Here is a 17,393-nt window from a genome sequence, read left to right as displayed (position 1 = left end):
CTCGTTACTTTCCTGTGTGGTATTTTCTCTTACTACTGCTGATTACTATGTTTCTATCTTTTACAGTACATCAAGCAACTGCTTACTTGTAGGTAAGCCCAGCTGGTGAAATGCGCATTTAATAAAATAAACAGAACCTATCCGTTCCCCTCAGGCTTCAAACACAGCTAGCTGTTTACTCGTTTTCAATATGGCAGACTTCGTGCGTGAGCACTAAATCCTGGTGCATGGATTTCAGCTGAGTTACCATTCTGGATACTCTCTATTCTGCGCCTGGACATTACAGAAGGCGTGACGTTACACTTAACAGGGCGCATGACCACCACGGACGGCAGTGTCTTTTTTGCAACGTACTATCATGCTGGCTACGAGATTTATAAAGAGTTCTTGTGGTAGGGCGTCTCATCCCTCACATAGGCGGTTGACAAGAGCTGGATGGTCGTTCTGGACGTGCTGTAATACTTTCCAGCGCATCCCACACGTGCTCGGTTGGATAAAGTTGGGGGAATGAAAAGGCCAGTCCATTCACAAGATGTTCTATCATTCCAAGAGCTCCTCCACCTGGGCAGTTCGTTGCCGTCGCGTATTGTCATCAATAGAAATGAAGTCAGGGCTGAATGGAACCCTGAGAAGAGGCACATGGGGAATGAGTATTGTACCACAATAACATTGACCGGTGAGTGTACCGTGTTCAAAGACTTGTAAGATAAAAATTATGTCTCTCCATAGCGTAACACCTAGACCACCAAAACCATAATGTTCGATAATGATACTAGATGCATTACGTGTTCCCACCCATCACCAAATGAGAGTCCGTCCAACCTTCTGTCCTATAATGTAATACTTCTTTCTTTGTATGGTCTAAGTTTCATCGAGCTATGTTACTTGGCAGTGACACATCATGCGAAAGTTACATTCGTCCCTAAGTTTTGCACACTAGTGTATTTGATCAAGTTTCACAAATGTTACGTCGTTGAAGCCCTGTTCGAAGAATTTTATACGATGCCACATTAGAAAGTGTGCAATCCCATAAAAGAAAACAAGGTCAGACTCGAAATTCGGCAGCGAACGTCATAAGTTCAAAGATCGACATATAAAGGGAAGGATAATTTCGAGCAATTTTATGTAGTGGCCGAAAGTCTCTTTTATGTTACATTAGAACCAACTTTTATTGCTTAGAATTTAGGTTACGAAGAATAAAGCAGTTTTCATATGAAGCAGTCGACTTTAAGTGAATCGACTGGTCGCAAGCGATTTCAGATTTCTCAAAAGAGCGATGGGTTCAACAGAGTCATATCGCGACGTATAGTCACGCGAATATATTGCTGGAAGGGTAATGGTGAGTAAATGAGGCCTTTACACATTTTCTTGTACGTCAGTTTTTATACCTGACATGAGCGAGGGAGATGACGGAGAACACCATGGTGAACATTTGGTGACACATGGTTTCGGTAGCACGTTGGAGCGATTTCTCACAATGGCAGCTTCTTGTGAGAGGTAGTGGGAGCGAAACCGCCGAGTTAAAACTCGGCGAAGAAGACAAAGACGGTGCCATTCTCAGGCCTCGTACAAAATAAGCAGAACCAGGGGACGTAACAGAGAAAAATTCTAGTGTTCCCCGTGTGAGAGGAGCATGCTTAAGACACTAACTGGGTTGGTAGCTTGGCAGGAGCCAGTGCAACCAATTCTCTGAAGCCAACCGCGAAACGAGGAAACAGCTCAGAGCTCACTTGTAGACAGCCTGTGGACACGAGACGTTTTGTGCGGCCGTTTCCGTGAAGAACGAGCCTCTGATTCCGACACCGTGTCCTTGCGGCACTGAGGTGATGGGCGCCGCAGCAAGGATCGTAGCAATATGCACGTAAACTTTCTGTGCGTAGCAAAGCCGTTGTGTGATTGTTCCTGTAGTTTCTCCTACGCTCATCGTGTTTCTGCGCGCTTTGGTCATTACAGCTTGCGCACTGAAATGCGTTAAAATACACTGAGGTGACAAAAGTCATGAAATACCTCCTAATATCGTGTCGGACCTCCTTTTGGCCAGCGTAGTGCAGCATCTGGACGTGGCATGGACTCAACAAGTCAATGGAAATTCTCTTCATAAATACTGAGCCATGCTGCCTCTATAGCCGTCCACAATTGCGAAAGTGTTCCCGATGCTGGATTTTGTGCACCAACTGACCTCTCGCTTATATCCCATAAATGTTCGATCGGATTCTTGTCGTGCGATATGGATGGCCATATCATTCGCTTCAGCTATCCAGAATGTTCAACTGTCGCCCGATGACATGGCGCATTGTCATCAATAAAACTCTCATCGTTGTTTGGAAACATGAAGTACATGAATGCCTACAAATTGTCTCCATGTAGCTAAACATAGCCATTTCCAGTCCACGACCCAGCCCATTCCACGTAAACACAGTCCATACCATCATGCAGCCAACAACAGCTTGCACAGTGCCTTGTTTAACAATCTGATTCCGTGGCTTCATGCCGCCTGCGCCACTCTCGAAACTCACCATCAGCGTTTACCTCTGAAATCGGCACTCACCTCACCAGGCCTCGATATTCCACTCCTCTAGGGTCCAACCGATACGGTCACGATCCCAAGGGAGGTGCAACACGCGATGTAATACTGTTAGCAAAGGCACCCGCGTCGGTCGTCTGCTACCATAGCCCATTAATGCCAAATTTCCCCGCCCTGTCCTAACGGACACGTTCGTCGTACGTCCCACATTGATTTCTGCGGTTATTTCACGTAGTGTTGTTTGACTGTTAGCACAGGCAACTCTACGTGAACGCTGCTACTCTCGCTCGTAAGTGAAACCTCTCAGTCACTGCGTCGTCCCTGGTAGGAGGTAACGCGTGAAATGTGGTCTTCTCGGCGCGCTCTTGCCACTGTGGATCTCAGAATACTGAAATCCCTAACTACTTCCAGAATGGAATGTCCCATGTGTCTAGCTCCAATTTCCATTCCGCGTTCAAAGTCTGTTGATTCCGGTTGCCGGCCACAATCACGGTTCAAATGGTTCAAATGGCTCTGAGCACTATGGGACTTAACTTCTGAAGTCATCAGTCCCCTAGAACTTAGAACTACTTAAACCTAACTAACCTAAGGACATCACACACATCCATGCCCGAGGCAGGATTCGAACCTGCGACCGTAGCGGTCGCTCGGTTCCAGACTGGAGCGCCCTGAACCGCACGGCCACTCCGGCCGGCCCACAATCACGTCGGAAACCTTTTCACATGAATCACCCGAGTACAAATGGCAGGTCCACTAATGCACTGCTCTTTTAGACCTCGTGTACGCGATACTACCGCCATCTGTATATGTGAAGATCGCTATCCCATAACTTTTGTCATCTCAGCATATATGCAGTTTTATCAAGATTACCATGTGAATACATTTTTTACATGGCCAGCTATGACCAGCTCTGCAGCTGTTGCAACTGTGAAATATATCCTTGGTCATCATGCTGGTGTCCAGCATTGCAAGCAGGATCCAGAGCATTTGTATTACTACTAGTGTGAACAATTACTCTGTGAGGGGAAAGCCTGTTTCAGGCTAGGGAGAACTACATAGCAATGTAGGTGACCCATCCCTCTCACATTTCATTTTTCCATTAAATGCATCTGGTTTTGACTAGGAGAACTCCTGTTCGCTGGGGTGTAAACGGGAGGAACACACGCACGCTCTGGAAGAGCTGTCGGGCAGTGCCGGGCACCATAGGGTCTCACGCTAGTGGGCCGCATGGTCGGTTGGAAGATCCTTTGAAGGGGTTATTCTCCTGACTAAGCTTCTGCGAACAGTGAGTGGCAGAAGGAAAAACTGATGTCCTCAATAAAAGAACCGGAAACACTGTGGAAAGGGGTGAGATCTCTGCATTGCTTGTAAACTTCGAGTGGAGTCCTCAGCTGTCCACTTGCCATTATGCTGTGTATGGTCTCCAGACACGTTCCCTCAAGCAAAATATAAAATCACTCGTGTTATGCACATTTCCAAAATTTGCCCTTCCCGTGGGAACGGTGTGCTGGACTTGGGAATGGAGCCACGCATGTCTTCCGTTTCCATATACACGTGCCTGTTTAGTCAATACATTTTAACTTAATGGTGGAAACTAGGGAGCTGACTTCCACATTCGTAACTGGAAGATCAGTTAGGCTCTTTTCTGGGGCTGGATAGAAAGGATTGTGTGGGATGCCTTTCTGAAGTCTTAAAGGAAGGCTACCAAAATTCAGGAACGCATCGCCACTGGTATCCTGAATCGAACGTCTCCTTGGCAATGATAATCTCGACTGCACTCTCATACGTCTTTTACTTGACTTCGACCCTCTGCCACGTCTTCAAAGTTTCACTTTGAGCTTACGCGCATCCGCAACGAGTAATCAGGAGCATGATGAGATCCGCGATTCGCAGTCACATCACAACGGCTCAGCCCAGAAACACCAGCGGCCAGAGTTCGGCGCTCCCCGACTTGTAGGTAACCACCTCAATGGCAGATACGATTAGATGGTATTTGCGATGCACTCTCTCGCCTTTGGAAATCGCGAGATGTTGAGGGAAGAGGAGTTCATTCCTAGTTTCTGTTTTTTAGTCTTTATAACTTGATCTACGCGCTTCACGCTCTGTTATGTAAGTTTTTTTCAAATCTAATTCTTGCTTCAACGGGAATTTTTCTCGTGACCACTCATGTTTGTTTCGCTATCGAATTAACTCATTAGAGCCCACCCACCTAGTGATGTTTCTTTCAGCTTATTCCTTTATTCACTGATCTCTTGTACGCTCTGTTCGAATTTACTTCTTTTTTGTGCAATTTTAAAGTTTTGCAATCACTCTTGAAAGCATAATGCTTGTCCTTCATGTGTCTGGGCACCATCTCAATCGTAATTGTCCATCATCATGCTGATGGGGACTCTAACTACCATTCATTTTCTTGTCATTGTTCTATTTTAATTATCTAATTTCATTCTCAAATTGTTTTATAACTTCGACGTTTGAAGTCCTGAGTAATTTTTACACAGTTTTTGAATGAATGGTATTTTACCAAATCAAACTCTATCATTTCACAACCATTAAAGTAAGTTATTCAGCTGAAATGCCCGGTTCCTCCAGCCATAAGTGAGAGGTGAGGCCCCTGACGCGTTCAGGTATTTATCAAATAACGTTTTCCGAAGTATGCGACTGTTGATTTTTCAAGTAGCCTGTTAGCTTTGTGGGGGTAATATATCGTTTTATATGATCTAGGGGAATAGATTCAGCATGAGTCCAATTTGCATACCCACGGAGCACCTGGTGAGCAAGAGGTTGTGTTCACAGCACACTCGGTTTCTGGCAGCTCTTTCAGAGGAATTCTTGAGTAACATTCATCTAGCGACCGTGTTTTATTCAATTATTTCAACTAGCCATAAAGGCACAGTCGCCTCCGTGGGTAATTTACTGAGGAGTGGAAATGTAAAACGTTCTAAAAGCCATCTTTTCAAAACCGCGTTTTCAGTGCTATTGTATTCTCGGTAGTCTTTTCCAAGTCCATAGACTTTTTCATCTGTTAGATCACGAAGAAAATGTTTCGCATTCGTTACTAGATGGTACATGGTAGAAGAAAGATAAGCGAGGCCTTTGTTCTGCAAGGTTTCCAAGAGACTGTTGAGTCAACTAAAGCTATGAACCCATCTCATTTCATTCCTATGCATACAACTGACTTCTGTGACTTTAAAGATGCTACTGAAAGATTATTGTCAATGTAACCATCTAAGATCCCCACATTCACTGTAATCAAAGTGTCTCATCCATCTCAAATAGCCATTAAAAATTTCTTTGAAGAAGAGTAACGGAAAATCTCAATTTCTTCAACAGAGGAAAGACCGCGGCTGATGTATACCATGCCATACTTCATTTGCCATGTCTATCAGTTGTAAAACAGAAGGAATTACTGACATTGTCACCATTTTTCCCTCTACAGCACATGGAGTTCAACTATACGTTTTGCAGTATCTGATCCCAAGAATGGATCTATGTAAGAAACGGAAGTCAGCACTAAAAGATTTTTTCTTGAAATAAATATTTTCAATCTCTTGTAAAAATTTAAAAGATATGAGCTATGATTCTTTTAGCACAGTTCTAATAGTTGACACATTACTGTTGTATTGTACTTGTGTTATCACTTGAAACTAAAACTTTCTTATTGGTACTTAGAACCACTCAGTTCCCTGCGGTAGCAGTTAGAACATTCTTAATGAAGTATTTATTTTCCATTTTCAAAAATGGTTCAAATGGCTCTGAGCACTATGGGACTTAACATCTCAGGTCATCAGTCCCCTAGAATTTAGAACTACTTAAACTTAACTAACCTAAGGACATCACACACACCCATGCCCGAGGCAGGATTTTAACCTGCGACCGTAGCGGTCGCGCGGTTCCATACTGAAGCGCCTAGAACCGCTCGGCCACCAGTGGCCGGCTTTTCCACTTTGTCTCATTATTTTTTGCAGTGGCGAGGTGAGCAGCAAAATTCTGGGGTATAAGAATACCTTCTAAATTTTTTGGATAGCAATAAGAGATACAGTGTTTTCTTTATCCTCCTGAAAAATGTGAGATTTTGAAAGTTTACCGTCTAACCTCCTTGCCTAGGGACGCCAGATGAAAGTTGAAATCGTCAAGTCCTGAATGAAAATTGCGCAACGGATAACTGGGGAGGGGAGCTTGAGAGCGCTACCTAGAGAGCGTGCCCTTTCTGTACGATACTAGGCAAGGGGCTGGAGGGCTCACGCTGATGTGTGGGTCCCTGCATTCTATATCTTTTATTTTAAATGGATTCCTTTAGCTTGACCTCTTTGTGATTTTTAAGGTATGTTAAAGATTGATGACAATTGATTACGTATTTATTTTAAAAATTATCACTCGACTTTACAGCGATTGCAGCAGTTGTTCCAGTTTACAGATATTACAATTTTACAACTTATAGCTCGGGTATATTATATACCAATCTGCACGCACTTTTCTACGGGCAAGACGGAATTGCGTTGGCCAAATGTATACCACCAAATCCTCCCAATATTTTACATAGGACATCCACTACGTGAGGAGGATAACAGGCAAACTGGGGACCAGATACATTAACACAGGGGGTCAAATTTCCTAAATTAACGAGATCATTCATTTCTTTACACAATCCGAAGCTGGAAATAAAAGAATTAGTACAAATATTCAAATACCTCTCTTCCATGCGTGAACATTGAGGCAGACGCACTGAGGGCACGTCTGCTCACTTACCCGTCTTCTGTAACCCTCCTAGAATATGGCGGGCACCCGGAGGTCTTCCTGGGCCCCGGTGGAGGGGGTAGTCGAACCACTTGGCCGTGACCAACCTCTCCACCCCAAATCTTGTGACACTGGAAAGTCTTTGACTTTTACCTGCCTGTGCTGTCACTCTGATCCTCTACCCAGGAGTAAGGTTGGCACTACTATACTACAGAACTACTTCCCAACAAAGATTTGGCCACGCTTTACGGGCCGGCCGGTGTGGCCGTGCGGTTCTAGGCGCTTCAGTCTGGAACCGCGTGATTGCTACGGTCGCAGGTTCAAATCCTGCCTCGGGCATGGATGTGTGTGATGTCCTTAGGTTAGTTTGGTTTAAGTAGTTCTAAGTTCTAGGGAACTGATGACCACAGATATTAAGTCCCATAGTGCTCAGAGCCATTTGAACCATTTTTGAATGCTTTACGGAAAGGTGTGAGGAGGATTAGGAAAGTTCATGTGCAGATTCACATTCACGTACAAGAAATGCATAATACACGACACATATAAATACGTATTATGAAGCCTGACACATTTCTTTCCACCCGTCCACATGGGTTCCGTTGCACCCGCGGCCGGCCGCGTCGTGTACTAAAATTGGCTGCGGAGCCGCCTCTGTTTCTATTTCCCGGTGCGAGCGAGCAGCGAAACCTGCTGCTTATAGCGCGAAACTACTGCACCGTTTCAATTTGACACTTGGCTCGTTTGACATTTACACTCTTCAGTTGATGTCAGGCGGAGACCCAAAACAATGAATAAAACATCATTTTATTACATTGTAGAAACAACGATTCATATGTTGTCGTATTCCACAGGTAGAGCCATATCAGAACTCGTTGAAACCGTAATTTCCGACGCAGTGGTTTCCAAACAAGGCTGCCCTGAAAGCCTTTATAGTCGTCATCTCATCAGCTGCCGTCGGTCACATAGCCTGACATCAACGGTGACACACGCACAGTGCGTAAGTCCAGCAAATCATCTGCTTAACTTCTTTGTTTACACATTTATTTCACATGGCCCGATTAGGTCCTTCAGGCCCCTCTTGTATCTACTGAGGCATCCTTACTTTCTTAACAATTCAGGCTGTGTAGTATATGAACAGTATGTGATTACAAGTTTTGAAGTTTGATTACATGTTTTACAAGCGGCGTCTCTCAGCTCCAACAGGAATTTGTATTTATACATTTGTACACAGACCCATCTCACATCTGAATGCAGATAATTCGTAGTTTTTTACCTACTCTCGAACGTACCACACAGCTGTATAGGTACGGATCTGTATCGGTATTTCATATATCTGAAATGAATGTAATGCCCTAGAGCATGACAATTTGTAATTTTGAACATGTGGAATGCTCTCAGACTAGACTGATTTTGCTCATAAAGCTATTACAAATCGACTGTATCTATTCTCATGGTATCATGACTGTTTTTATGATTGTCGTAACGACTGTTTCAAAAAATGTATTACTGCAAGTTTTGTGTTATTTCATACTTCATAACCTCTAATTAAAAAGTAGCCACAAATTGAGTTATAGCTCACTGTGGAATCTAGAAATGATAGCATTTTACCCAAAATATGAGTAGACTGCGTGAAACAGACTGTTCTGTGATCACCATATTGCTTAAGAAACTGCAACGCAGGAATCTGCTACCATTGTGAATGATGGTCTGCTGGATGACTCTACACAAAGGTCGCTAGAGGCGAGTTATGGAGCAAAAAATGTCAGCTGTCAGCACACATATGGTATATATTTTAGATGTTTCAGTGGCGTCTTACAGGGTTCGCCAGTACGTGATGTCAGGAGGTTCTATTACAAGTCACACTCTCACGTTTTGTTTTGTACGTTTCATAACGCCAGTGCAACATAGCATCGCACTGGTAAAATTGGACCTGCAGTCATGTACAGAACTACAACATTCTCTTGAATCACAGCCTGTTGTTGCTGAACATAAAAGAATTTTTCCCCAACATGTTGTAAAAGGCTGTAGTCTGTAGTATTATTTCATGTGTCTGAAGGGTCTGTAATACCCACATGCATTTCAGTTTATTTACAGACACTGACTAGAACGCCAGGGACGCTCTCAAGCCATGTATTTTGGAGTTTAAATTCTCGCATTTTCTTTACTCCGATGACAGTTTCGAAATAATGAGGACATTCTGCAGTGATCAGTAGTTTTTGCAGGAAAATGTGGATTTTTTTTCGATTTTATGCAGGATGGGATCGTATAGGAGATATAACGCGATAAAGTACTGACCTCTATATCTTGATCATCTGTAATCAGTGGCAGTGCTGTAGTTTTTTTACATGTCGTTGGATATCGCAAAATAATGGGTGTGAGGCGAGAGAGAGAGAGATGCAGACTGTATCCTGCAGTTGAATGTAGAAAACTATGCCGATTTTGTTCATAAAACTGAAAGAACATGGACTGCTCCTATTTTCGTGGAAACAAGATTGCTTTTTACTGTCATAACGATTGTGTGTGTTTTTAGTGTATGCTCGTTTATAAGAAGTGCATTCATGTTAAATGTAATTGTGACAGCGAAGTGTTTTCCACCAGAGAAAAGGGAGTTCTTGCAGGAACAGTCTGATGAAGGCATGGGAGCATGTTCCATAGTATGTTGCAGCAGACAAACAGCTTTTAGTCAGGGTAGTTGTCATTTGTCTCTTGTTCCATGCCCCACCGGCGTCGGAGCCTATTGTGTGTGTCAGCATTGTTGGCACTGTCAGACTGGCTGTACCACGCAGCCACATGCTCCGCCGAGGATGTATTGGACTGAAGACTCTGCTGCCAGATACGGTAGGGGGCTGCAATCAGCATAGGTGGTGGCAGTGGCCTGTTCCCTAAGCAGCAGTCACGTGAAAAAGCGAGCTGGAGAGTTCTCTGGAATTTCGTTATTGTTACGGGGGGGACTCCAATCTTTGCAAGAAATACATTTAACAGATTGCAGGAAGCATCCATCTGTAACTGATTTCCACAGACCAGAGGCAGCATATCTCTCTGCAGACCATCAGCAACAAGATAGAATAGGCCTTTATTCCTACCTACGGTGGAGAGCGGTAGTATGGGAGAGGTAAGACTGGTTCTAAGTTGGTTTGTTCAAGACTACACATCGAGGAGAATACATGTGCAACTGCCGCCACACTCTCCTGCTGCAATCTCTTCGGATGATGATTTTTCCCAATCCCCAGTACATGTGTTTCATTATAACCTGTTGTTTATGAGTGCTGGTTTTTTCAAGACTATTTCGATGTGTAATTAGAACACTGAAGCAATTTCCATCAGTTGTGGCAGCATGTATTGGCATTCCTGAATCTCGACCATCTGGGCTGCAGGGTGATTGTTGAACAATGCAGCGGGAGGCTCATGCAGCAAACTCTTATGTCAAACAGCGATAGACTCAATCCTCAGCTGTATGCTTACAGGTAATACAGTTATGGAACTCCTATCGCCGACCGCTGGTGGCCGAGTGGTTCTAGGCGCTTCAGTCTGGAATCGCGTGACCGCTACGGTCGCAGATTCGAATCCTGCCTCGGGCATGGATGTGTGTGATGTCCTTAGGTTAGTTAGGTTTAAGTAGTTCTAAGTTCTAGGGGACTGATGACCTGAGATGTTAAGTCCCATAGTGCTCAGAGCCATTTGAACCATTTTTTTGAACTCCTATCTGTCCAACACCAGCATCTTGTCAGTTGACCACAATTCCCACCAAAAACAAAGATATTACCTTTCACTCCAGCCTAATTACATAACTGGTACCAATATTTAATTCAATTTCCCAACCAAAAAAGAAAGTACACCAACCTAACCTTCCTCACCTGCATCTGGACAGTTTCTATGTGCTGGAGGGGTACACTTGGGCTCCCTGTGCAGAAGGATTGGAGTTCAGGTCCCAGAAAGGGCACCACCGATTTCAATTTCCCGCCATACCACTGGGGGGGGGGGGGGGGGGAGGGGGGGAGGACGGGGATGTCAGCAAAGATATTCCCGCCATTTCTGAAATTCCCACCATTTTTTGAATTTGTCACCAAAATTCTAAATTCCCACCAAAATTCGAAATTCCCACCAGTAGTTTAGGTGGGAGAAAAGGAGGGGTAGGAAGGGGGAGGGGGCAGGAAACCATGTGCCAGCTGGGGAAAACACATGACATCGTCTGAGGTGGGGCGTGGGTGTGGGGGTGGGGTGTGGGGGTGGGGGTAATTAATTGATCTATTTAATTCATTTGAATATCAGTTTGATATCGAAAGTAGGGCAGAGCCCTATCACCCTACTACCATAGCAAACAACCCATGCACCACCTAGCCTGATGGTGAAATAGTGCTTATGAGGGCGTTCTGAAAAGTAATGCCTCCAAATTTTTTATGTGGAAGCTCTTAGAGCCCAAAGCTCTTTAAATAAAACAAACGTAGTTAACATTCAGTATCTTTATTCTTGATGTCTGCATATTTTCAGCCCTCTGCCACTAGAGGGCTCAGAATTGTAGCGTGTAACATGGTGATGTCTGAAGTAATTATGTTGGCGTATAAGTAACCTATTTTCAAATTCGAAGATTCTTTCACACCCTCTCCTTTAGCATGACAATGCCAGGCCACACACGAGCCCTGCGATGTCTACAACTATCGGACGCCTTAGATTCACTGTCATCGATCATCCACCATACAGTCCCGCCTTGGCCCCATCCAGTTTTCATCTGTTTCCAGAACTGAGTTACCACGTTCATGGATTTCACTTTGATAGTGATGAAGCGGTACAACCAGAGATGAGGCTGTGTCTCCGTCAATACAGTCAAACCTTCTACAGTGGCGGTATGAACAAACTGATCTCTCTTTGGGAGAAATGTGTTCGCTGCCAGGGTGACTATTGACGAATAAACATGTAGATATGAGGACTAAGGATGTAGAATATTAATAGCGTTTGTTGTATTTAAATAATTTTATGAGTTTTCAGGTAAAAAATTTGGCGGCGTTACTTTTCTGTACGCCCTCGTAGATTTGTGGTTAATGAAGAAATTGTTGCGAGATTCAATAACAGATAGCTCTGAATACACTTGCTACTAGTCAGTATGCATTACACACTCTGGTTTTCTGAAAACTGATACTGGAAGAAATATACGTCTGTGTGGCGCGGCTGTTTGCTGGTTCGGTTTGCAAAGATTTTTGACGTGAACATGTCTGTTCGCTCGTCGTTCAAACTCTTTTGTGACAAAATACCATCAGATTTGAATTACCTGTAAGACCAATAATGCATAAACAGGGGGTGAGTTTGCAACGGATTAATCATGTCTTGTATTCGTTTGTCTCGCAATATTTGTTTTGCCTGAGAAGTCATCGTGACAGTGTAGGCGCACGCTCGTCACTGTTAAGAATTAACTTTGTGTAAAGTTATACACCGATGAGCCAAAACTTTACGACCACTGCCCACCGTGAGGTTGAATGCCTCCTGGTGATGATCGGCAGCAACGAATAAATGTAAGTGGAACAGAGATGAATGGGCAGTCATTATAGCGAAGACACGAATGGGCAGTCATTGTAGCGAAGACACGGGCAGCAGAAGCGGAAATCCCCTGATACAAGCGGTTCTGAAAAGGGGCACATTGTTGTGGCGCTGCAGTTGGAGACGAGAATCTCCGAAATGGCGAAGCTGGTCGCCTGTTGGCGTACTACTGTCGTGAGCACCTATGGAAAGCGACTGAAGGATGGTGAAATAACTCGTAAGTCGTATGGCATTAGACGATCACGTCGCATCACAAAACGCAGAGGTCGGAGGATCCCCCACTGTGTAATCCAGGATAGGCAGCTATCTGTGGCAGATCCGAAGACAGAATGCAATGCTGTGCACAAGTGTTTCCGAGCACATCGTCCAAAGGCCATTGTAGACCATGGAGCTCCACATCATACGACTCCTGCGTGTTCCTGTGTTGACCCAACGACATCGTCAGCTATGAGTGCAGTGCGCACAGCATCACTCAGTTTTCACAATGAATCGATAGAAACGTGTCGCCTGTCGAATTAATCGCATTTCTTATTACACCTGGCCGTCATCCAGGCAAGTGGCTGCACGAAACATGCACCGTGCCGCAGATACGGGCCGGTGAGGGCAGAATTATCCTACGGTGTACACTGAGTAGGACTTCCATGGGATCTGTGATGGTAATCGAAGGTATCATGACAGCAGTGAACTACGTGAACATTATTGAGCACCATCTGCATCGCTTCATGTTTGAAGTCTCCCCCTATGGCGATGAAATCTTTCAGCAGGATAGTTGTCCGTGTTGCAAGGTCAGAATCGTGCTGCAGTGGTTTGAGAGGCAATATATTGAACTCACACTGATGTCTTGACCAGCAAATATGCCTCATCTCTATCCATTAGAAGACATATCAGACGCCAGCAGCGTGCCCGTAAACCACCATCCTGTAATCTATGGAAATTGCTTGGCCTGTGCATAGACATCTGGTGTCACATTCTTCTGTAATCCTGTAAAGGACATGTAGAATCCGTGACAAGCAGAATCGCTGTTGTGAAGTGTCTGGAAAGTGGAACGACACACTAATAAACAGGCGATAATACTGTTTTGGCTCATCGGTGTATCTTGGCGTGGCGTCAAAACATGTGTAATTAGATAGTTGCATCTTGTGCCATTATGAAGAGCTTACAGGGCGTTAATAGGACCAAAAGTGATAAAATAATAATATTCGCCAGAGTATAAGTAAAAATTTGATGTTAAATTGAAAATTTCAAAGTAATGAAAGATTTCATTTCATGTGACTCACGCATACGCTAGGAATTACAGAAAACGCAAATCAGCGGCTAGCTCGCGTCGAAAGGAATCCAAAAAGCCAAAAAACCTAGTGTGTGAGCTGTGGCAGAGTCGAAAAGAAAACGAAAAAGAAGTAAAAGCGGTTACGTAGACGGTCCATCGAACATACCGCTGCCATCAAGAGTCCAAACTCGTGATTTATGTATTCTGTAACGATTAAAACACTCTTTATAAGAACTGTATTAAAGAGACTGATACTTAAATTACATATTAATACGAAACATTTGTTATGATATTATGGCGAAGTTTCCATCAAAAATCTAAGGTGCGGATCCAAATGGGAACATTTTTTTAATTTTTTTTATGACGGTGCAGCTGCCCTCCACTGACCCTTGCTGGATATGTTACTTCGCCGGTAATGAGGCAGATATCACAGTGGTTAGCACGCAATTTTCGCATTCGGGAGGACATTCACTTCCGGACATCCAGATATAGGTGTTTCATGATTCCGCTAAATCACTCGAGGTAGAGGCCGGGATAGGTCCTTGGAAAAGGCACAGCCGATTTCCTTTCCCATCCTTGACACCGTCCAAGCCTGCACTCCGTCTCTAGTGACCTCGTTGTCAACAGGACGTTAAACCCTGAACTTCCTATCTCCCTTTCTTTCCTTTGGCTCTGTATATGGTAGTGCGGAACACCTGTGTGGGTGGCAAACGCGAGGGGCCTCGAAGGCGTCCAGAAGTGACGAAGCTACGGCCTCTAGAGTCGCAGTAAACTTTTACCCAACTATCCGTACAGATCCGCATTTCCTTTTTGAGCGACTGCAGACACACAGAGCCAAGAATTTGCCCACTGCGTAGTGCAAAATTCGCAGCCGGCGAGCAAACGAATCTTGCGATGAGCTGTTCCGTTTACTTTTCGTGCACGGCACATCAGAAGCCGACTTTTTTCCTCAGCAGCAGACAGGGTTCAGCAGAATCTGCAACTCTCCACAGTGACGAAGCGAAGTTACCAACTCCGCTGATGTTGAACAAACAGACGTGACACCAAGTGCCAACACCTGCAAAACATCCACAGTGAGGGACATCTTCACTCTGGACAGCATGTTTCACGGCCATAGAATGTTCTTACTCTGCATTAAGAGGAATCAGCTTAGAGGTTAACGTCCTGTCGATGGCGAGGTCATTAGAGATGGAGAATAAGATGGGTCTGTATTTACATTTACATTCATTGACGAGCTAAAACATTATGACCACCTGTTTAATAGCGTGTTGGTGCTCCTCTCGAACGCAGTACAGCAACGGTTCTAAGTGGCTTGGCTTCAAAAAGACCTAGGATGGTTTCCGCCACTAGATATATACACAAAGATCATGCAGTTCCTGTAAGTTAAGGACCAATGGTTTGTGAGACCAGACCTGACGTCCCACACCTATCGGGTTCAGATCAAATTAATTTGATGCTCAAGAAATCAACTTCAGTTAATTATTATAATCTTCAAGCCACTGTAGCATTACCCCGATTTTGTGACACGGACAGCTATACTGCTGGAATGTGCCATCGCCGCCGGGGTATTCATCAAACATGAAGGGATGCGGGTGGTCAGCAATAATGTTCGCGTAATTTTGAGGGTACAGATATCGATACATGGCCGTACGTGTCGAATCTTATCCTTGCTCATCTCTGTCGCACCGTATCTCAAAGGTGGCGCGAGCATGCCTCATCACCCGAGTAGAGGAGCATTTTGGCGCCTGCCTATTTGATACACGGCAGCTGGTCGGAGGAAGTCCGGCGAATGAGTTGCAGGTGAGCACGGTGTGTAAACAATCACGGATCCGAATGCAGTAAGTAGGCGCGAATGTTAATAACTGTCGATTCACGTTAGTTTTTTATGAAATGAGGCACCAAATGATACACAATCTGATCAGAAGTATACAACTCCCATATGTAATGACATGCGCACTAGATTCCACAAGAGGCGGACCCGTCAGTATAAAAGGAGGTGGCGAGTATTGTGTAGTCATTAGAGAGGCAGTAACAGCAAAATGGGTCGACCAGGAGAGCTCAGTGACATCGAACGTAGACTAGACATTGGATGTGACACGAATAACAAATCCCTAAGCGATATTTCAACCCTTGTGAAGTTGTCCAAGACGACTATTCGTGATGTGATTGTGAAGTGAAACTCGAAGGAACAACCACAACTAAACCAAGACCGGGCAGATCTCACGTACTTACTGACAGGAACCGTTGAGCATAACCGAAATTTGTTGGAAATTTGTGGTAAGTTCCTATGGGACTAATCTGCTGAGGTCATCGGTCCCTAGGCTTACACACTACTTCATCTAACTTAAACTAACTGACGCTAAGGATAACACACACACCCATGCCCGAGGGAGGATTCGAACCTCCGACGGGGGGAGCTGCGCGAACTGTGGTAAGGCACCCCTGACCGCGCGACTACCCCGCGCGGAAGCATTACCGAGTTTGGTTCTAAAAAGTCGCATGAAATTAGGGGACGTAATCACTCGTGAGGTCCAAAGTACTATCAGCAGTTCAGCTAACACAATTACTGTGCGTAGGGAGTTACAAAGAACAGGATACAATGGTCGAGCAGCTCCTCATAAGCCACACATTTATGAAGCGACACTTGATGCTCTGTAAAGAGCGATGTCGCTGTACAACGGGTGAATGGAAGCGGTTGATGTGGAGCGATGAATCTCCCTACACCCTGTGGCAATCCGATGGAAGAGTATGGGTTTTGCGAGTGCCTGGAAAAAGTTACCTGCCATCATTTCTAGTGCCAACACTGAAGTATGGAGGAGCTGATGTTACGATATGGGAGTATTTTTGATGGTTAGGGTGTGGTCCCCTTACTGCGCTTAAGAAAACGCTAAATGCGGAAGTATACGGACACAGTACAGTAGAGGAACAGTTCGGAGACGATGATTAATTGTGTCAGCATGGCAATTCACCCCATCATAAAGCAGCATCTTTGAGGCAATATTTTGAGGACAATAACTTTCTTGAAATGGGCTGCCCCGCCAAGAGTCCCGACCTGAACCCAATGGAACACGTTTTCGATGAGTTAGAATGTCAGCTTTGCTCGAGACCCCACTGTCTTGCATCACTACTCTGATTTCGGCTCTGGAGGATGAATGGGCTGCCATTCCCCCACCGACATTCAGACAGGTCTGTGATGGTGTCCCCAGCAGCGTCCAAGCCGTCATAAGGGCGAAGGATGGACTGGTCCCATATTAATTTTCACTAACAGATGTCCGGACACTGTTAATCAGATAGTGTATTTTGCGGCGACCTGACTGAATCAGAAAAGCAATGGCTAAC

This window comes from Schistocerca cancellata, chromosome 4 (assembly GCF_023864275.1).
Source record: "Schistocerca cancellata isolate TAMUIC-IGC-003103 chromosome 4, iqSchCanc2.1, whole genome shotgun sequence".
Classification (NCBI taxonomy): domain Eukaryota; kingdom Metazoa; phylum Arthropoda; class Insecta; order Orthoptera; family Acrididae; genus Schistocerca; species Schistocerca cancellata.
The sequence above is the reverse complement of the archived record's forward strand: the minus strand, read 5'-3'. Positions refer to the sequence as shown.